Below are 18004 nucleotides of genomic sequence, written 5' to 3'. Positions count from 1 at the left end.
AGACCATACTCCTTCTAGAGTTCCACACTAGCAATGGGCAGACCCATGTGGAAACAGCGCCTAAACCAAAATATGCAATAAAATTTTGTCATAATAAAAAGTAATAATAATAATGAGATTTTTCACGTCACTCTTATTGTCAGTACATTTTATCAAACATATTCATGATTTTCTTCTATCTTTACAGGTTAAGGAGGAAGAGAACAAATGAGGAAATTCTATAATGTTTAACTGTCTTCCTGTCCTTTTATGAATCTCACACTATAAAAAACTGTGATTAAGCACGACAGGAAGTCATTGTAAAAGAACAATTCCCTTTTAGCAATAGGGTGAAGCCAGGAAAAAATGTTGAAATCCCTGGAAACAGTTGATTATTATGGCAATGAAAATAAAATTTGATTATGTTCCAGACGATATTGACTTGCAGTTTAGAATAATAACAAAACATGAGAGGAGGAGGTTCTGCACCTCATTTGTGTTATCACTTAGAAGACAAAAAGAAAAAGATGGATAGCTTTTATAAAAAGGAACCCCAATGCAGAGGGCAGTCCCATATTAAGAGATTCACACCTAAAAGAAGAACTAAATAAGGCAGGTTTACATCAAACAAAGAAAGAGAGAATTTCTGGGATGTCCTAGTTCATAATACCTTAAAATGCTTAAAAACACACCAAAAAAGCTGCCAGTAGCTTCATTTAGCTGTTGAACACTAAAGCCTTAAAATTAGCACACACAAGTGGTTACCATAGAAAACTCTGATGCTGAATAGGAACATGCTAATAAGTGATTTAGTCATATATTAAAAGTTCACTCTTCACATTCTAAGTGGCTCAAGTAATATAGAAATATATTTTGGAATTTCTTAGGACTATTTTCATAAGGAAAGTCACATGTTCAAGGGAAGATATAACATGCACTAGAAATCAGGCAAACTTGTTTTAGTCCAGCTGAGTCATCAGGGTTGGTCATTTAACTTACCTGGGCCACAGTTTCTCCATCTACAAAATAAAGGAATGTAACTGAATAATTTACAATCATTTTCAAGGGTAAAATTTTGATTGTGAGCTATGTTTCATCAATAAAGAATTTTGTTTAAAAAAGATGGCTCATAATCCTGAATTTCATAGACTCTGTTCCTCCCTTACCCAAGGGTTTATAGGAACATGGATGACAGATCACCTTTACAGACAACTCCAATAAATTATAGACATATGTTTCTTTTGACCTTAATATGTACAAAGTTATATCTTGCTTATATGGCTTGAAGAAGAATGATAAATATAATGTCTTCAGAACATAATTCTTTTTTCACAACTAGCATACAGAGATGAATATTATTGATGCTAAGATCAAGTTTCCTGACTCTCAGTAGGAATCACTGTACATGTGTTAATTAATCATTGGAAGCCTGGTCCATTTTTTGTCCAAATGAGCAAGTAGCTGCTGTTAGAAAGAAATAGAAGATTAAATATACCAGGTAACGTTATACATTAAAAAGGTAAAAGCTATAAGCTTAAAAAAACTATAAATTAATATGGTAAAAGTTTACATGAAGAATTTAAATACAATGCTACTGTTGTTTCATTTTATAGTTTTCTATAGTTATTTTGTTTTAGATGTTTCAGTTGCTAGTCAGTCATGAGTAAATGAAAGCTGAATAATTAAATAGAATTACGATTATTTTAACAGTAAAAATTAGAAAAGTATCTTCAGTAAAACCAAAACTTTGGGGTAATTTATAAAAATGTCATCAGTTATTAGAATTTCAGCAGATTTTAGGGATATATACAGCAATAATAATACTATAGGAGGTAAATATTATGATTATACAGTAGTAAATATGGTGAAGTGAGTCTGTCTTCACAAGATTACATGTTGAGGTTAAAATTCATTATTCTCTTTAGAGTTTCATAGCAAAACCTGAAATTGTGTCTTATTCATGTGTAAACAAAGCCACACTCAATACTATACATTAACATGTATACAGGTGTGCATGTGTGTATATGAACATAAATGTGAATATATAGTAACAAATTGAATTACAACTCAGCAAGCCAATATGAAAGAAGTGTTTATATAAAATGAAATTTGGCATAGTGCTCTGAAATCAACAGAACTAGATCTGAACCTTGACTTTCCCATTTACTAGCTGTATTCATCTATGTTCTCCAGAGGAACATGAGCCAATAGGATACATGCACATATATATAGAAAGAGATTTATTTAAAAGAATGTGATTATATGACTATGGGGGCTTGATGAATCCAAAATCACCAAGGAGGCAGGCAGGCAAGAGATATAGGAAAGAGTTGCAGTTTAAGACCAAAGGCAATTCTGCTGTAGAACCAAGAAGATCCAGTGTTGCAGAGAAAGTCCAAATGCAGTCTGCTGGGAGAATTCCCTCTTGCTTAGGGATAGTTAGGGTTTTGTTCTCTTCGGGACTTCCGACTGATTGGTGGAGACCCACTCACAATATAGAGAGCAATCTGTTTTACTCAATATCTATTGATTTAAAAGTAAATTTCACAGAAATATTCAAAACAATGCTTGACCAAATATCTGTGCTCCATGGCCCAGCTAAGTTGACACATAAAATTAGCCATCACACTAACTGTGCAAGCTTAAGCAAATAAATAACCTTCTCTGAACCTCAGTCCTTGTGAAATCTGTAGAATAATATTTACCTCTTAGAGTTGCTGTGAGATTATATACATATAGTTAGTACACAGCAGGCAATTAACAAATATCAGTTTTCTATATATACATATTTTTATGACCATGATTCTTCAAGTATAATTGGTATATTTAAAGTGAAATAAAAATGAAAAAAAGAAAGAAAAAATAAATAAAATATATTTTGAATATATGTTCTCTTCACAGAATTGATAAAGAAAATACAATAGAAAGTAGTTTAGTCCTGTTTACTCTCCATGCTTACAATGGACTATATCTTAACAGTGTTCCTTTAACTTGACATGAGGCTCCATTTGGTTTGGTGCCTAAAACCACACCTAGGCATGTGTTAATGATCAGTAATATGCACTCTGCCGTTCTGGAGCAATTATCTGCTGTCAAATTCTTACTTGAGACATGTAAAACAAGAAGAAATTCACTGTTTTACAGAATGTTTCACCATATTGCCCAACCGAAAACAAACTAATATTAATGACCTCTCATTTGGAAGATTAAAATATAATTTTTAAAGGTAGATGAACGCAGCCAGCTAAAATAGAAACTGCTCTTAATCTCTAACCTTTCCTCCAAATTTAATCAAAGTCTCTTTCTGAGGTTCAAGGAACTTCAGAGTTTCCCTCAATTTTTCTTCATTTGTGCCTCTCTCTGCAGTTTTGGGTTCCAGCTGGAAGCAAACATACCCAAATACCCCAGATGAAGTTGTTCTCACGAGATGTCCAGCCCAGTTTTCAACACTTGAGAGGTTCAGAGGGTTCAGATAAAGTTTGGGATCAGCAGCCAAGCACTTGAATGCTTATCTGAATTGAACCTTCTAAGTTTTGTCCAATATTAGCCCTTTAACTGGAGATAAATGTTTATTACCTCTCATTAGCTCTTTGTGTCTTAGATACATCTGGATCCGCATAGCATTAAGATATTACACATTTGTCATTTTGCACGTTTTTGTGGAGATTTTTGTGTTGTAATATTTTAATAAATTAAATTACAGTCACAAGAGGATAAAGAAGAGTTTAGTGATATATTTATATATTTGCCAATTACCAATATTTAAAGACATACAAGTTTTAGACAGCGATGGAGATCACCTAATTCTATGGCAGATGCATATGACATGGAACTATAATTCACTATTTTCCCCCCAAAATAATTAGCATGTTTAATAAGTAAATGTTTCATAATCTATATGGAAACCCAAGAGCAGATAATTCCTTTCAATTTAAAGTTGGAAAAAGTGAAAAAGAAGTTCTGGTTTGAGATGGCAACTGAGCTGAACATAATTCTTTTCTCCCCCTAGAGACCCCAATAAAATGATACTAAAGGATAAACCTTTAACACTGAAGAGAATAGGAAGAGGATAAATAGCAGTTAGGACATTGTAACAACTCTATGTAAATCAAAAATGAAATGGGAGAAGTAATGTTAGAGTTACCTGACACCTCCCACCAAGAAAAACAGACCAAAACAACAAATAAATAAAAATGTTTTGACTAGAGAGACTTAGGAAGTATGCTGAAAAGCACCAGGGAAATAGCAAAATCCCTGTGGAGCACAGAAGCCCAGGATAGAACCATAGGGAAGGAAGTGAGGCATTCTGCCTCTGCCACACTGTCTCCTTCACCAGGACTGGCTTGCAGTCAGGGTAACTTCTTACAGGGAAAATGTAAGTTGGATATCCCCAGCAGTCCCTATTGCTGCCACAAATGGCAGCAATCCTTGCTACAGAAGAATCCCCCAGTCCTCACAGGCCCTAAATCCAATTTGAAGAGTATCCAAAATTTCACACAAGTACACTGCTGCAGAGTAGGAGCCTACACTGAGCCCCTAGGCTGTTAAGGATGGGTAACTGCTAGAGTGGCTAGAGTGTGTCCTGTCCTGGGAGGTTATAGCAATGGACTCTCACCATCCCTGAGGCTCCATGATCATTCTGTCACATTCACATGGGTGCCTATAGCACCACAACCATGGCTACCTGGATTCTAGACCATATGAACAACCAAGACTCTGGTGCTCAAGTCCATACAGCACATCACCCCTAAGGGAACAGGTATACCTGTGCAGTAAGAATACTACCATGCAGCTAGCTCAATGCCCAGCCCACATAAACTCATGTTGTACACCTGGCTGGACGGCAAGTTTGTGTGCACCCACACCTAACCTGACTGCTAGTTCTGCAGCAGCTCTGCTTCTCTGACAGGCTGTTGCAAGCCCTCAGCTCCACTACACTCACACTGAATCCATTCTTGGCCTGACAGCTGGTATGGTGGAAGAGCTATCCTTGCACACAGACTGCTGCAAAACTTCCAGGTTCCACTACACCATCATGAACCTTCACTTAACCCAAAAGCTGGTCCTGCAGCAATGCTGCCTCTACAGGCAGATAGCCACAGGACTTCCCACCTTACTGTACTCACACAAACCCGAGCCTGGCATGACAGCTGGCCTGAGAGTGGCCCACCCCTAGACAGACTGCTGTAGGACCTCCCAGCCTTGCCGTGTCTACACATGGCTCAGCTCAGTCTCACAGCTATCCCAGTAATGGACTCCACCTCCCTGGAAAGCCTGACACAGCCTCTTGGCCCGTTGTGCCTACACATAGCCAACCCAACAACCAGCTCAGCACTCCCACCTACAGCAAAACTACACCAACACCATCATAAACTCATGCAGCCTAGACCACTAAGGCAATCATAGAAATCACTGACAGTGATTACAGCTGAAGAAACTTCATGGAGACCATGTTACTGACTCACCCAAAACCAAAGTCAATGCACCATATCTCACTAAAACTCTAGAAAGAATCTACAGGAAGAAGTCTATCCCTAGGACAATTAATTCACAAATTGGAAAAAGAAACTATTCTACTAGATACACAGATCAATGTAGGGACATAAGAAATATGAAGAACCAAGGAAGCATGACACCCCCCCAAAACAAATAAACACAGTAAATTCTTAGTAGCAGACTCCAAAAAAAGGATATTAACAAAATGCCTGAAAATTTTCAAATTAATGATCTTAATAAAACTCAGTGAGATACAAGAGAATACAAATATTTCAATGCAATCAGAAAAGCAATTCATTATCTGAATGAGAAGTTTAACAAAGAGATAAGATATTACATGAAAAAAGAACCAAACAGAAACATCAGAGCTGAAAAAAATCAGTTAATGAAATAAAAACTACAATTGAGAGCTTTAGCAACAGACTAAACAGAATAAAGAATTTCTGAACTTCAACAGATCATTTGAAATAACTCAGAGGGGACAACATAAAATAAGAATAGAAGAGAATTTAAAAAGCCTATGGGGCTTATGGGATACCCTTAATCACACAAACTTTCTCATTATAGTAGTTTTAGAGAGAGAAGAAATAAAGGAAGTCACAGAAAACCTATTTAATGAAATAATAGCTGAAAACTTCCCACATGTTGGAAGATATACGAATATCCAGATTCTAGAAGCTCAAAGCTCCTCAATTAGATTCAACTTCCAAAAAATCCTCTCCGAGGCATATTATAATCAAACTGTCGAAAGTCAAAGACAAAGAGATAATTCTAAAAGCTGCAAGGGAAAAGCATCAAGTGATATAGAAGGGGATCTCCATGAGACTATTAGCAGATTTCTTAGCAGAAAACTTGCAGGCCAAGAGAGTGAATGATATATTAAAAGAGAGTTTAACAAATAAATTCTTTCAGCCAAGAATACTATATCCAACACAACTATTCAGAAATGAAAGAGAAATAAAGACCTTTACAGAAAAACAAAGCCTGAGAGAACTCATCACCATTAGACTAACCCTACAAGAAATGCTTAAGGGAGTGCTACAACTGAAAACGGAAGGACAATAATTACTACCATGAAAACACGTGAAGGTATAAAGCTCACCAGTAGCAATCAATTCATAAATCAAACTCAGAATATCACAGTGATATAATGGTGCTATATAAATCTCTCAATTCTCTAATACAAAGGTTTGAAGTAAAAGTGGTCAACAACAACAACAATTACAATTAGTGGCTAGGGAACATATAATAGAGAAGAAAAAATCAGGCAATTAAAATTTAAATTGAAAGGAGGAAAATGTCCAGAGTATTTTTATGTGACCAAAGTTAAGTTGCTATCAGCTTAAAATAGTCTATTTTGGCAAGACTCTTTATGTTAGCCCAATGATAACCACAAAGAAAGCAATTATAGCAAATACACAAACAAGAAAGAGGAAGGAAAAAAGCTTCACACCAAACCACAAAGGTATACAACAAAAGAAAAAGTGGGAGTAAAGAATCTATTAAACAACAATAAAACAATTAACAAAATGGCAGGAGTAAGTTCTTATCTAACAATAATCTTTAATGTAAATAGTTTAAGTTCTTCAATTAAAAAATATAGAGTAGATGCATGAATAAAAAAAACTAGACCCAACTATATTCTGCCTGCAAGAGACTCACCTTAGCAGTAAAGACAAACAGACTAAAAATAAAGGGGTGGAAAAAGATCCCATACAAACACAAATTAAAAGAAAGAAGGAATAGTCATATTTATATATGATAAAATAGAATATCAGTCGCATATAGTAAAAAGAGACAAAGCTTATTCTATAATGATAAGGAGATCAGTTCAACAAGATGATATAACAATTGTAAATATATATGCACCCAAACTGGAGCACCCATATATATAAAGCAAATATTTTTAGACCTAAAAGGAGAGAGAAACTGAAATGCAATTATAGTAGGGGACTTCAACAGCCCACTTTCAACAATACCTTTACTGAGAATATACCCAAAGGAATAGAAATCATTCTATCATAAAGACACATGCACACATATGTTCACTGCAGCACTATTCACAATAGCAAAGATATGCCATCAACATAATACCCATCAATGGTAGACTGGATAAAGAAAATGTGGTGCAGGCCAGGTGTGGTGGCTCACGCCTATAATCCCAGCATTTTGGGAGGCTGAGGCAGGCAGATCACCTAAGGTCAGGAGTTCAAGACCAGCCTGGCCAACATGGCAAAATCCCATCTCTACTAAAAATGCAAAAATTATCCAGGCGTGGTGGCACATGCCTGTAATCCCAGCTACTGAGGAGGCTGAGGCAGGAGAATTGCTTGAACCCGGGAGACAGAGGTTGCAGTGAGTCGAGATTGTGCCACTGCACTCCAGCCTGGGTGATAAAGTAAGACTCCATCTCAATTTTTTAAAAATGTGGTACATATACAACATGGAATACTATGCAGCCATAAAAAAAATGAGATCATATCCTTTACAGGAACTAGATGGAGCTGGAGGCCATTATCCTTAGTAAACTAACACAGAAACAGAAAACCAAATACTGCATGTTCTCACTTATAAGTGGGAGCTAAATGATGTGAACACATGGACACATCAAGGGGAACAACACACATCGGGTCATATGGAAGGGTGGAGGGTGGGAGGAGGCAGAGGATCCGGAAAAATAGCTATTGAGTACTAGCCTTAATACCTAGGTGAAAAATAATCTGTACAACAAATCCCCATGACACGTTTATCTATGTAACAAACCTGCATGTGTACTCCTGAACTTAAAAGTTTAATTTTTAAAAAGATCAAAAAAAAGAAATGTTTGTTTAAAAAAACAAAATTGAGAAACTTTAACTAGACTGAGAAAAAAATACTCAAAAAAAGATTAAAAATTAGACATTACAATTGATACCACAGAAATACAAAGACACATAAGAAATTATTTTGAACAACTATACTCCAACAAATTTGATAACATAGAAGAAATGGATAAGTTCCTGGATTACAACCTACTCAGATTAAATTATGAAAAAAATAGAAAATCCGAACAGACCAAAGAGTGAGAAAATTGATTCTATAATAAAAATTCAGGGGCACAGCCAGGGCAGACCTGGGGGCTCCGCATGCTACAGCTGTCCCCCAGCACCCCCACTGTAATCTCTGTGGAGCCTCGCAGAGCAGAGCCAACAGGCTAACCCCAGCCAGCCACCAGGAGCCAGGCAGGGGGTATCCAGACACAGGGAGGGGACTGATGCACGTACATGGCCCTGGCAGCTGCCATGGCAGACGGTGGCCCTGGCCCCAGGGAGGGGCAATGGTGGCTCAGGACCACGTGTTTACTTTCAGAGCCCACCCCCCAGGGCCACAGGAGGAGGCCCTGGCGGCACAGACGATAAGGGCCCAGTGAGGCACCAAGGGAAGGTCACCGTCAAGTATTACCACAAGGAGCTACAAGGTGCCTCAACCTGGAGGAGTGGATCATGGAGCAGCTGACACAACTCCCCAACTGCCAGGAAAAGGAGATCCCAGAACTGGAGATTGACGTGGATGAACTCCTGGACATGGAGAGTGAGGATGCCCAGGCTGCCAGGGTCAAGGAGCTGCTGGTTGACTGTTACAAACCCACCGAGGCCTTCATCTCTGACCTGCTGGACAAGATCTGGGGCATGCAGAAGCTGAGCACACCCCAGAAGAAGTGAGGGTCCTCGACCCAGGTGAATGGTGGCTCAGGACAATCGCTGTCCCCCCAACCTCATAGCAACAGCAATACCAGCAGACTCTGTGGCCAGGCTCAGTGCCATGAGCAGGTCTTTTCCCCTGCCCCGTTCGTTTTCCATTTTTGGGGTTCTTCATTGTTATTAAACCAATGAGACTTTTTGTGTTTTTATGTTGACTCTGTGGTGCAGGACCTTTAATAAAGCTAGGATATGCCTTTGGTGCAGCTAAAAAATAAAAATAAAAATAATAAAAAGTCTTGAATCAAAGAAAAACCAAGGATCTGATAACTTCATTGCTTAATTAGTTCTAAAGAAGAACTACTACCAGTGCTTCTCAAACTATTGCAGAAAATGGAAGAGGAAGGAAAACTTCCAAACTCATTTTATCAGGCCAGCTTTATGTTGATTTCAAAACTGGATAAGGACTCAACAATAACAAAAAGAAAACTACAGGCCAATATTCCTGATGAACATAGATGTAAAAATTCTCAACAAGATACTAGCAAACTGAATCCAGGAGCACATTAAAAAGATCATTTACTATGACCAAATCAGATTCATTCCATGGATGCAAGGATGGTTTAATATATGCAAATCAGTAAATATGGCACACCACATTAACAGAAAGAAAGACAAAAACCATATAATCATTTCAATAGATAGAGAAAAAGCATGTGACAAAATTCAACATTCTTTCATGATAATAACTCTCCACAAATTAGGTATAAAAGGTACATATGTCAACACAATAAAGACCCACAGCTAACATCATACTGAATAAAGAAAACCTGAGAGCTTCTCTTCTAAGATCAGGAACAAGTATGCCAACTTTCACCACTTCTATCTGACATAGTATTAGAAGTCCTAGTCAGAGCAATTAGGCAAGAGAGAAATAAATGAGATCTAAACTGGAAAAGAGGAAGTCAAATTGTTCCTGTTTGTAGATTATACGATCTTATATATAGAAAACCCTGAAGACTGCACCAAAACTACGGTAGAACTAATAAATATATTCAGTAAAGTTTCAGAATACAAAATAAACATACAAAAATTAGTAACATTTCTATACGCTAATAGTGAGCTATTTGAAAAAGAAATTAAGAAAATAATTCCATTTACAGTAACTACAAAAACCATAAGATGCCTAGTAATAAACTTAACCAAGTGGGTAAAAGATCTATACATTGAAAACTATAAAACACTGATAAAGAGTACACAAATAAATGAAAAGATATCTTGTGTTTGTGAGTTAGAAGAATTAGTATTGTTAAAATGGCCATACTATCCAAAGCAATCTACATATTTAATGCAATCCCTATCAATATACCAAATGACATTCTTCACAGGAATAGAAAAAGTAACCTTCATATAAAACCACAAAAGCCCCAAATAGCCAAAGATATCTGAGCAAAACCAACAAAGCTGGAGGCATCTTATAGTAACCAAACAGCATGGTACTGTCATAAAAACAAACAAGTAAACCAATGAAGAGAATAGAGAGCCCAGAAATAAACTCATGCACCTACAGCCAACTGATTTTCAAAAAAAAGTCAAGAACACACAATGAGAAAAAGACAGTCTCTTCAATAAGTGGTTCTGGGAAAACTGGATATCCACAAGCAGAAGACTGAAACTACCCCCCTACTTCTCAACATATACAAAAATCCACTCTAGATGGATTAAAGATTTAGATGTAAAACCAAAATAATAAAACTACTAGAAGAAAACGTAGGGAAGATGCTTCATTACACTGGGCTGGGCAACAATTTTTTTAAGAAAGACCTCAAAAGCACAGGTGACAAAAGCAAAAATAGTCAAATGAGATTACATCAAAATAAAAGCTTTCGTGCAGCAAAGGAAACTATTAGCAGTGAAATGACAATCTACAGAATAAGTGAAAATATTTGCAAACTATACGTTATACATTTGACAAGGAATTAATATCTAGGATATATAAGTAATTTAAAATTCAACATCAAAAAAATGGGCAAAAGATTTTAATTGACATTTCTCAAAAAATACAGACAAATGGCCAACAGGTATATTAAAATGCCCAGTATCACTATTTATCAGGGAAATGCAAGTTAAAATAACAATGAGATATCATCTTACCCCAGTTAGAATGGCTATCATCAAAAAGGCAAAAAATAACAAATGCTGGTGAGGATGTAGAGAAAAGGGCACTCTTATACACTTAATAAGAATGTAAATTAATAACCATTATAGAAAACCATATGGAAGTTTCTCAAAAAAACTTAAAATAGAACTATTATATTACCCAGTAATACCACTACTGGGTATTTACCAACAAGAAGGGAAATCAGAGTACCAAAGTGATACCTGCACCTTCATGTTTACTGTAGCACTATTCACAATAGCCAAGATACAGAGTCAACTTAAATGTCAATCAACAGATGAATGGTTAAAGAAAATATTACAATATATATGTAATATGTTTAGCTGCAAATATATTATTTATTATGAAAATGTTATATTTATGAATATCTTTAAATATATATTTATATGTTATATAATACAAATTATATATGTAAATATATATAATATTTTTATATATTATCCAGCCATAAAAAAGAATAAAATCCTATCAATAACAACACAGATGAGACTGGAGGACAATCCTTCCTGCAACATGGATAAGACTGGAGGACATTGTGTTGAGTGAAATAAGTCAGGCACAGAAAGATAAATACTGCAGTTCTCACTAATATATGAGACTTAAAAAATTGAGATTATAGAAATAGAGAGTAGAATAGAGGTTATTAGAGGCTGGAAAGGATAGTGGGGAGAGGAAAATAGGGAGAGGTTTGTTAACTGATGCAAAACTACTGCTAGATAGGAGAATAAAGTTCTAGTGTTCATTTTAGTGTACTGTGGCACTCTAGGGTGACTATGACTAATAATAATTTAGTGTATACATTTTAAAAGCTAGAAGAGAGAATTCTGAATGTTCATAACACAAACAAATGATAAATGTTCAAGGGATGGATATGCTAACTACCTTGATTTGGTCATTAAACAATGTATACATGTATTTAAATGTCACTCTGAATCCCATAAACATGTACAATTATTACACGTCAATTAAAATTTTTCAAAAATTAAAAATAGAAATACCATATGACCCAGCAATCCCAAGACTAGGTATATATCCAAATGAAATGAAATTAGTATACTGATTAGTATAAATTAGTATACCTGCACTCCCATGTTTATTGCAGCATTATTCACTAGCCAAGATATGGAATCAACTTAAGCATCCAACAATCAATAAATAGATAAAGAAAATATGCTATGTCTAAACAATGGGAGAGTATTCGGTCATTAAAAAGAATGAAATCCTATCATTTGTGACAACATGGGTGAAATTGGAGGATATCATGTTAAGTTAAATAAGCCAGACACAAAAAAACAAACACCCCATGATCTCATTCATATGTGGTATCTAAAAAAAATAAAAGTTGGTATCATAAAGAGAATAAAACTGGTTAGCAGAGGCCGGAAAGCAGAGGATGAAGAGAGGTTGGTCAACACGTGCAAAGTTAAATAGGAGGAATAAGTAATAGGATGATAATGTTTGACAGTAAAATAGTGTATATTACAAAATAGGTAGCTGAGTGGCTTTTGAATGTTCTCACCACAAAGAAGTGATACATGCATGAAGCAATGGATACACTAACTACCCTGATTGGATCATTTTGTATCATAGATATGTATCAAAACATCAAAATTGTACCCCATAAGTATGTCTATTTATAAAATGCCAATTTTAAAAAATTAAGAAAAACACTAAAATATTCATGCCTTTAAGTCTAAAATTGAAGACTATGTTCAAAAAGCTAAACATATATATACGTATATATATACACATATATATGTATATGTGTATATATATACGTATATATATACGTATATGTGTGTATATATATACACGTATATATATACGTATATGTATATATATTCAACAGAGGTAGAAATCACCAAAGAACTTAAATCTAATAATATTTATTATGTAGCAAGTATGTGTAAGTATTTTGATAAGGCTAGGAATGTAGCAACACAAGGTGTAGTCCCTACATTCCTGATGCCCGCCGACAAATGGAGAAAATAAGAAAGGGTGCAGGTCAGAGCTGTGATTGGAAGTGTGAAGTGCTCTAGAAGCACGTAGGAAGACTATTTCATCTAGGCATAGAGTGTCAGTAGAGGCTTCCCAAAGAAAATGTTGTAGAAGGTGAGACATAAAAGGTTACCTCAGCAAATAGTGGAAAAGACTTTTGGGGAAAGGTTAAGACTTGTTGAGCAATTTCTTGAATGTTAACTCTGTGCAACAGCCATCAATTGAATAGGTAGACAATTTCATGTCCCAGTCCATGAAGTTAAGTAGTGACAAACTTACTAAGTAGCAACCCACATCTACTTCACGTTTACTACAGAGAAGTAGTGCCCTGCTGCTACTCAAAATTATCTCTGTCACAATGAAACGTTCTGGAAAATAATATTTTCAAAGGGAGAAGACAATCAGTTGGAGAGATGGAGGGACACAGAGAGATACATCAGAAATGGAATTCTTCCTCCTCTATTACAAATCATATAAGCAGGGAGTTTTCCATTAAGACAGAATATTTCATTATAAGAAATAGCAATAACTAAAAGTTATGTTGAAAAAAGACAAACTGAATGAAAATAGCCAAAAAACAAAAGCCAGGATTGTATTGTCAAGATGTTTACAAAAAGGATTGATATTTGTAAAGTGAAAATTAATGGAATTAAAGAATTAGCAATATTTTAAAATGTTTAAAAGTTTGTAAGAAATCTCTTAAACCAAGTCCAAGCAGAAGTGCTATTGGAATGTTTTCAGAAACAAAATCTGAGTAAACCCCAAAACAAGTTATAGGACACAGGAGGTCCTGCCACATGAAGGAATGAGCAGCAGACAAGACCAGGCCTGGTCTCCGCCCCGACAATAGGCAGACACAACATTAGGCTTTGTGCAAAAGCTGTACAAAGGTTTTCATGGAGATTTATTAAACAGAAGAGGGAGAAATAGATGAAACAATAAACACTGATTAAAAATAAAAGATCTCTTTAACAGACATGGGAAAATGCCCACAGATGAAAAAGCATCAATAAAAGAAAAAACAGTTTAAACACATTCGGTAACCCAAGAGTTAATTCAACAAAGAGGAGGAAAAAATTTAGTAGTGAGTTTAAAAAATATATATAAACACAATATTTCTGAAAATCTTTTTACTTCTTTGATAATTAGAGAGATATTGCCAATAAAAACATAGGCAACGTGAACTAAACACACTTTACAAATAAAATGGATTAGATAATCAAATAGGGTAATAAGTGTGAAAACATTTCGCATTGTACAAATTCCAACACAGATGTGGAACACTGTCTTTAGAATCCACACTATTTGCTTCACAGGCATTTATAATATATAAGTAAAACTTTACTATATGATAGTATGTGCTAGAAAAAAATGTAAAAGGAGAAAAAAGATACAAGCTTCAAGTAGCACAATTAACAATTATAAAATTACGGTCAAACAACAGCACATCTGTAATCACTTAGAAAGTCAAGCTTTGTCAGATTAGCAGTTGTAAGATACTGCTTCTGGGGATAAGACATTTGTTTACTAAAAGAAAATTTCCTTTAAAGAACTTTTTTAAGCAGCATAAAATCGTCTTCAAGTTAAAGTTTAGCCAACAAACGCTTTGTAAGTTAAAGCATAGTCATGGCATCTTCGACTTTCTCCTATTCCACATTTCCTAGCCTCTTCTCTCTCAGACAATTTCTGTCTCACTCAAGAAGAAACATAGAAAAGGTGGGGACAGGCGGGGTCACATCAGTTGGTTCATTCAAATGTTTTACTAAGCTGCTAATTGTGCTAAGCACTAGACTAAGTGCTACGGAAAAAGTAGTGAACAAGAAAGGCAATGTCCCTACTCTAAAGAGTCATATACTTTAGTGGAAGAAATAATAAATGAAGACAGAATGACATATAGGTAGGTAGGTAAGTAGGTAGGTAGGCAGGTAGGCATAAATTATCTGATTTTTAAAGAACTAATGTTTCAGATTATTCCTCTGTGTTCAGTTTGGTGGCCCAGGATCAGATATGTTAAAATTGGCAAAATCAAGAAATACAATGAAAGGGAGGCTGCTGCACATTCATGAGTACCTGTCTTTGCCAGAGACTGTACCCTATATTTTTTCAGTTATTCCTACTAGTAACCTTGGGAGGGAAGTATTATTATACCCATTTAATAAGTGAGGCTTAGGGAACTTTAAATAATTTACCCAGATTCACAGGTAACAACAGAGTCGAGATTCTATGTTCTGTCTAGACCCAGAGTCTAACTCCTTTCTGCTGTTACTCCTTGTCTCTTTTTTTTTTTTTTTTTTTTTTTTGAGATGGAGTCTTGCTCTGTCACCTAGGCTGGACTGTAGTGGCACGATCTGGGCTCACTGCAAGCTCCACCTCCTGGGTTCATGCCATTCTCCTGCCTCAGCCTCCCGAGTGGCTGGGACTAGAGGCGCCCGCAACCATGCCCGGCTAATTTTTTGTATTTTTAGTAAAGACGCGGTTTCACAGTGTTAGCCAGGATGGTCTCGATCTCCTGACCTCGTGATCTGCCCACCTTGGCCTCCCAAAGTGCTGGGATTACAGGCATGAGCCACCGCGCCCGGTCCCTCCTTGTCTCCTTTTAGCAAAATGCCTGCAATTTCTATCAAATGTTCCTATATAGTTTGTGTACAAATGATGCCAAAGCATTCAGTCAAATAAAAAAGGAATAAACTAATGCTTTGTGCTTAAATGTGAATGTTTTAAAGACAAAATCATTATCAGCTCAGTAAACTACATTATCGAACTGTATTCTAATTACTAACATTTTTAGTCAACATTCAAAAAGTTTTCAGCCAAATCAGTTAACCAATGCCTTGGGAGTGGGCAGAAGAAATGATGTCCTGGATACTTTTCCTTTTCTTAGCCATAAAATCACTGTCCCATAAAAACCTCACCTTTCCCCACAAATTGTTACCACTTTTTTGTTTCCCTCATGATTTCCAAAGCTGTAAAACTAGAGAAAGCAGAATTTAAAGCCACTTTAAACGACAAGCCTACAGAAATGGCTTTCTATGAACCTAATATATTGGCTCTTCAAAATTGTTGCTCCATATAATACATGACCCTCTTTAACATTACATCATGGCCACTTCCCTTAGGACTTCTAAACTTGGAGAAGTCATCCTCATAGTGAAGATTCTCACTTAAGAGTAAACATCCCTGTGGCTCTTGTCTGCATAAATAATAAAAAGTAATGAAGATCAGACAGTGAAAGTTAGCAGCCTCCTTTTAGCTCCTGTGTGTGCTGAAACATTATACAAATATGTATTTTTAAGAAAAAGTTGATGGAATCTTGTTAAAAATGTTTGCTGTAATTCAAATGTCTTGTTATTCTCCATTTTCTTATCTGTAAATATTTGATCCACATTTGTCTTCCCTACATGAATTATTTCTAAAAACCTCTGCCTCTAAATTTCTTCTTTATATAACTTCTACCCAAACTGGGAGGCTAAAGGTTGAAACTAATTTTCAAAGAAAAAGGTTTTAAAAAATAAACTCTTGATTTTTATGCCCTCCCCTTTTCCAGACAAAACAAACAAGATGATCTTTGCTCCTGGTTTAAACAAAAAAGCTATAAAGACACTGGGAAGATTTGAATATGGTATTAATATTGGTTGATTAGGCAATTACTGCTGATTTTATCAAGTGTAATAATAGTACTATGATTAGGAAAGAAGAGCCAGGCATGGTGGCTCATGCTTTTAATCCCAGCTATTTGGGAGGCTGAAGTGGGAGGATTGCTTGAAGCTAGGTGTTTGAGACCAGCCTGGGCAACACAGTAAGACCCCAAATCCAAAAAAATTTTTAAACTTAGGCTGAGGTGGGAGTATCACTTGAGCTCAGGAGTTCAAGGCTGCAGTGAGCCATAATTGTGCCATCACACTCCAGCCTGGGTGACAAAGTAAGACCATCAACTCAAAAACAAACAAAATGATTAGGAAAGAAAATATTCTTAGAAGCATGCAGAAATATTGATGGGTGAAGTTTTCTCATGTCTTCAAATTACTTTAAAGTAATTCAGCAAAAATAAATAAAATTGTACATATGTAGAGAAAGTTAAATCAAACATAGCAAACATCCTAATTATTAAATCTAGGCAGTCATATGCAAGTATTAAATTAAAACTATTGGTCTGCTAGAGTTGTATAAGTTGTATATGAATAATACAGTCTTTCCCATGTAGAGACTTATAAATACTTTATATAGATATACATTTGGAATCATGGAACCAATATGCTCGAATAGCTGAGATTTCCATTTTCATGCAAATGTCCATCTACCTGGAGTTGTATTCCATTCTGCCCACTCTTTTGATCAAGTATAAACTGTGCAGATATAAACATAAAACCAAAAGTCAACTGTTTTAATTGTATATAATGCTCTGAAATGAAAGATAGAGTAATTTGTATTTGGTAAAACTTGTTAAAATTCCCCAAAATTCAATATTTTAAAGCAAGTCTTTAACACTTGCTATTATATCTTGGAATTCCATGAAATTAGGTGTATATTATTGATTATACTAATAAAACATTTTATATTTTTATTAAATTACCCTCAATTATTTGTCAATACTGTACTAAATTCATGATTTGATCAATTCTTTCAGCAAAATTAGAATTTGACATACTACCTTTAAAATAAATGTTACATATATATA

At 35.5% G+C, this 18004-nt stretch overlaps 1 pseudogene; it reads left to right on the top strand.

Annotated features, from left to right (window-relative positions):
• The first annotated feature begins 4200 nt into the window (after nucleotides 1-4200).
• Nucleotides 4201-9199, top strand: LOC100455641 (protein phosphatase 1 regulatory subunit 14B-like; annotated as a pseudogene).
• Nucleotides 9200-18004: the final 8805 nt, after the last annotated feature.

The sequence above is a fragment of the Pongo abelii genome, chromosome 5 (assembly GCF_028885655.2).
Source record: "Pongo abelii isolate AG06213 chromosome 5, NHGRI_mPonAbe1-v2.0_pri, whole genome shotgun sequence".
NCBI classification, from domain to species: domain Eukaryota; kingdom Metazoa; phylum Chordata; class Mammalia; order Primates; family Hominidae; genus Pongo; species Pongo abelii.
The sequence above is the reverse complement of the archived record's forward strand: the minus strand, read 5'-3'. Positions and strand labels throughout refer to the sequence as shown.